This window comes from Berghia stephanieae, chromosome 10 (assembly GCF_034508935.2).
Source record: "Berghia stephanieae isolate SIO BIC M18660-M18661 chromosome 10, UCSD_Bste_1.3, whole genome shotgun sequence".
Classification (NCBI taxonomy): domain Eukaryota; kingdom Metazoa; phylum Mollusca; class Gastropoda; order Nudibranchia; family Aeolidiidae; genus Berghia; species Berghia stephanieae.
Genome location: NC_088369.1, coordinates 4,824,202 through 4,829,820, shown reverse-complemented (window position 1 = coordinate 4,829,820; position 5,619 = coordinate 4,824,202). Strand labels below are relative to the sequence as shown.

The 5,619-nt window shown below is 37.0% G+C and overlaps 1 pseudogene across 1 annotated transcript in view; it reads right to left on the bottom strand.

The window, feature by feature from the left end:
* Positions 1–5,352, bottom strand: part of LOC144956112 (uncharacterized) — a 65,227-nt pseudogene extending 59,875 nt beyond the window's left edge. The window contains exon 1 of the transcript XR_013641882.1: positions 5,213–5,352. The product of XR_013641882.1 is annotated as an uncharacterized LOC144956112 (transcript). The remainder of the gene's footprint in view (positions 1–5,212) is intronic.
* Positions 5,353–5,619: the final 267 nt, after the last annotated feature.

The following is a 5,619-nucleotide window of genomic DNA, read 5'->3' as shown; positions in this document are numbered from 1 at the left end:
GATTAGCGGAAAAGTAGCGTCTCTTGATTGGACATCACCTTACAGAGAGAACATCAACATGGTTTTGCGCATGCGTCTCTCTCGTCCTCGCTTTCGGTGAAGTGTCTCCGGAAGTGAGGACTAGAGACGCATGCGCACAACTAACATGACGTTCTCTCTCTAATAATTTTTCCGCCGGCGACGTCCAATCAAGGGACGCTACTCTTCCGCTAATCTCATTCCCTATATAAAAGGTCTTTATTTGTTGGGGGTTGTGGGAACATAATCAAGACCCTTCTGAGAGTCGTCTGAATGGAAACCTGGCAAAGATGGTTTAGTTCTCTCCTTACTAACCATAGAAACAAATAACAACGTGAAGTTGAATGTAAGCCTCAATTTAACCACAAAAAACAGATCAAATGAACGTTTCGGGTTTCCCCTTTATCAACAAAACAGGACGATTGAAACACCACATCTGTGGTGTTTCAATCGTCCTGTTTTGTTGATAAAGGGGAAACCCGAAACGTTCATTTGATCTGTTTTTTGTGGTTAAATTGAGGCTTACATTCAACTTCACGTTGTTATTCGTGTCTTCGAGCTTCGAGCAGCAACATTTACATTCCTAACCATAGAGAAATCGTCACATTCGTTACGATCCAACCAGCACCCTTATCAATCAGATTTCTTTTGAAAACCTCACAATTTAAAGACAAATGTTTTATCATAGCTATTAAAACGTGACACTGTGTTTGTAGAGTGGATTTTGCGGACCAATATTATGCATAGATTGTATTTGTTGCTTTTCTGTTTGATTAAGACAAACATATTAATATGTTTGTGTTGGGTGGGGTGAGTGTGAAATTTTGGCGAAAATTCTGAAAATGGCTGGTAAGGAAAGGGTTAACTCTCTCCTTACTAACTACTAACCATAGAGAAATCGTCACATTCGTTTCGATACAACCAACATTTTACTTATTCTGATTTCTTTTGTACATCATAAAATTTGATCAAAATTCATTGCTATAGTTAAAATATATTAACAATGTGTTGAAGGGCTCATTTTGAAGGGGGAGAAAATATGTGACCCATCGTCTCAAAACGGTATTATGTTGGAACGAACCAGATGCTTAAAATCTGAATTAAATGTTAAAACTGGTCAAAAATATAAATTGTTGGCATTAGCACCCTAAAATATGGTATCCATTCTCCTCAATAAAACATACAAACTCAACACAAGTCTGATATAAATTCAATTTTCAACATCTTAACCAACCCGACTTAATACCGTTTTGAGGCAAAGGGTCACATATATATTTTGCAAGAACTGACGGCTTTTGTGTTTGAGTGAAATAGATCTATTTTTGTGTAGGTTGGGTGTGACTTTTTGGGGACAATCCGGAAAATGGCCGGTAAGGAGAGAGTTAAGAACGCATAGTAACTTAGTAACTGGCTCTAAACTATCGGAACAACGGCGGACGCCCTTATAAAATATTTCTCCGACGAGCATAAAAGTGTATCCAGATGATTAAAACATTATAAATATGATCATGTTTTGACTTTTATACATTCTGATCACATGACATTAAAAGTTCGAGCCAGCATGAAGAATAAAAAGTACCGATTTTCTTTGTTTAGAACCACGCTGCTCGCCGTTGCTGGGCGATGTGACATCAGACTATTGATTCCAATTGGTTATTATTGTGTTCAGCTTGGTCCGTGTGTGTGTGTGTGTGTGTGTGTGTTCACAGCCTTTATAGATAATGTGCGCTAGGCTAAGACGTTCACAACATTGCCAGCCGGAAGTATAACGGACCAATACACAAAACTATGTGTAACCATGAACTTTTATATTATAATACAGTTAAGTGATAATTACTCATAAACGTGGATGGCAAAAAAACTATAACAAAGACCCGAGTGACGTCAACTTCATTCTATCGATAAAACAAAGCAGCGTGTTTACATTTATTTAGAAATTAAATATCCAATCGTTGGATAGCAACACATCACGTGATCGATGACTTTGTTGGAAGGACACCTGAATATAGATCGTTCCCATTGACGAATCAAGGATTTTCAAATGATCTCTTTTTTTTTTTCTTCATTCCCTGGGAAATGTTTTTCTTAACATCAATGTCAAAAGAAACAGAAAGATGACACAGTCGTAGCCGCAGTGCAGCGCCGCAGATTCAGTAGATGATAATAAGTCTCTTAATCAAGAAAGGAGATGCTGAGCCGCTAACGGTAAGATTCGAACTCTGATTATTTTGGTTTTTATGTGCGGCTATGTGGTCCAGTGGTATGACACTCGCTTTCGGATCGGAAGGTCCTGGGTTTGAGCCTCGCGCTTGGCGCATAGTTGAGTCCTTGGAGAAGGCTCTTTACTCACATTCTCTCACCGTACTCAGGTGTAAAATGAGTACCTGGCCGTTAACAGCGTTGTCTCTGTCCCAAAAATTTGTAATATCGTCTGACAGGCGTTATGTCTCGTCCTACATGTTATGTGTTGCTGTTGGCCAGGGACCCCTTGTAAAGCGCTTTGAGCACGTTTAGTGGATATTGCGCTATATAAAACCTCAAGTTTTTTTTTCCTTGCTTCAATGTTTTATCCAATCGGTCGGTGTTTCATTTCTCTAGTAGGTGAGTGAACAAAAATCTTGAAAGTCAGGAGAAAGGGATAGAGAAAGAAAGAAAATACATTTTTAAAAGAGAGGAAGAGAGATAGAGAGAGAGAGAGAGAGAGAGAGAGAGAGAGAGAGAGAGAGAGAGAGAAGGAAAGAGAGAGGCGGGGTGGGGGGAGAGAAAATCTCTTTTTCACTTTCATTCTCCATGTCTACAACTCTCTCTCTCTCTCTCTCTCTCTCTCTCTCTCTCTCTCTCTCTCTCTCTCTCTCTCTCTCTCTCTCTAGCTAAATGTTAAATATCTATCTCTCATTCTATCTATCTATCTATCTATCTATCTATCTATCTATCTATCTATCTACCTATCTATCTATCTAACTATCTATCTATCTATCTATCTATCTATCTATCTATCTATCTACCTATCTATCTATCTAACTATCTATCTATCTATTTATCTACCTATCTATCTATCTACCTATCTATCTATCTATCTATCTATCTATCTATCTATCCATCTATCTATCTATCTACCTATCTATCTCTCATTCTATCTATCTATCTATCTATCTATCTATCTACTACTATCTATCTATCTATCTGTCTATCTACCTATCTATCTATCTATCTACCTATCTATCTATCTATCTATCTATCTATCTATCTATCTACCTTTCTATCTATCTATCTATCTATCCCCGTTCATTCATTTTTATTAATGCAGAATTCTGGACAATTCTATGAGGTGACATAATTGGAAATAATATACGTGTGTGCGCGCGCACTCGTTTAGAATCTAGATGTGTAGTGTAACGTTATGCATGAGTAAGTGTGTGTGTTGTACATGTGTGTGCATGTGTGTGTGTGTGTATGTGTGTGTGCGTATGTGTGTGTATGTACTAGAGCACTCGTATGCGTTTGCGAGTGTGTTTTTCTGTTTGTGAGCCATTACTGCATTTGCTCCTACACTAACATCGTGCGCCATCTCGACGAGTATAGAAATGTAAGGACGATAACTTTTATCGTTTCAACCGCAAACCGACCGACCGAGCCGATACCTCAATACCTCGATACCGATACAATAATAATATCAACACGTACGTATCGATCCGGTAAATTCTTCACATTGATCGGTCAAGCGAACGGAATCCCATAATTTTTCGTCAGGGACTTTTTGGTGGCAGTGCTCATGGATCGGGTTTGATCTTGGTCAGGAAAGGGTAAGCATAGATGGAAGGCTGCCAGTGAGAAAAGAGATTTAGATGAAGAGAGAAAGAAAGGAAAAAACAGCTGATTTATAATGCATGAACTCATTTTATTTTGCCAAAGTACACACGATGTGTTTTTAGAGGTGTAAAAGAAAAGAAAACAAAAAACAACAACAACAAAAAACAAAAAAAAACAAAACAAAAACAAAACACACTTGAATCAAATTGTTGTGTGTTTGTGGTCTTTTGGTTTGACACTGGCTTTCGGGCCTGTTGGTTTAGGGGTTCGAATCCTGCTGTTATTCAATTCCCTGGAAAAGGTTCTTTATATATTATATTTTCCTACCGCGCTCAGATGTAAAATGAATTTTTCTCCCTTAGTCCTTCAGGTCCATTAGGCCCATGGCGCCGAAGTTTATAGGTTATTCTATTGCGTGAAACGGACAATAGGAATTGCTTGCTATTCTTTGGATAGGACGGGACGCTAATCTATTGCAAAATACTTTCCGTTACAAACCTCACAGACCCGGCTACCCAATCACTGCTGGGTGGACAGGGGGAGTCAGAATAAAAATCTCGACTGCATCCGGGATCGATCACGGTCCCTTTGCGTGTGAAGCGAGTACTCTACCAACTGAGCTATCACCATGTAAAATGATTATCTGACGGATAACATTCTGTGTCGCCGTCGAAAAAAGAATATGTTATCAATTTCCTCACAGGCCTCATGTCCTATCCAACATCACGTGTTGCTGTTGGCTAGGAAAACTTTGTAGATAGATAGATAGATTGATTGTTAGATTGATAGGTTGATAGATAGATAGATAGATAGATAGATATGTAGAGAGATAGATAGATAGATAGATGGATGTAGAGATAGATGAAATGTGATGATAGTAGAGATAGATAGATATAGAGATAGATAGATAGATATAAGAAAGATAGATAGATGATAGATAGATAGATAGATAGATAGATGGATAGATAGATAGATAGTAGATAGATAGGATAGATATGTAGAAGATAGATAGATAGATAGATGGATAGATAGATAGATAGATAGATAGATGATAGATAGATAGATATGATAGAAGATAGATAGATTAGATAAATAGATAGATAGAAGATAGATAGATAGATAGATAGTATAGAGATAGATAGATAGATGATAAATAGATATGAAGAGATAGATAGATAGATGGTAGATAAATAGATAATAGATAGATAGATAGATAGATAGATAGATAGATAGATAGATAGATAGATAGATAGATAGATAGATAGATAGATAAATAGATAGATAGATAGATAGATAGATAGATATAAATTGAAATTGATTATAAAATATAATTCATATTAACGAATGACTACAATAACTACGTACATGTATTGACTTTACTTACATCTTTATCCTCCATGTGGAGAGGTCAGCGGTCAGTGTGGTCACTCTGATATGAACAGTTGTAAGTCCACGACAATAAGTATAATCCCTGGAATTCAGTGCCAACACATTGTTCTTACACGGTCCGGTCACTCTACTAATCAAAATGAACTGTCACAACTGCAACTATCTAAACACCTGGAAACAAAACAAGATGGGAGACATTAAATATTTGTGGATTTTTTGTTCATGAATAAATTATAATAATTTAAAGATGAAAAGGTTAATAAGATTAAGGAATATTGATAATATGAACAACGGTCTCAATCTTGTGTAATGTTAGAGCTGACGTATACAAAATATATGGAGGTCTGACATCCGTACTAAATTATGGGCCTAGTTTAACATTGTTGTAACGGACAATATTTT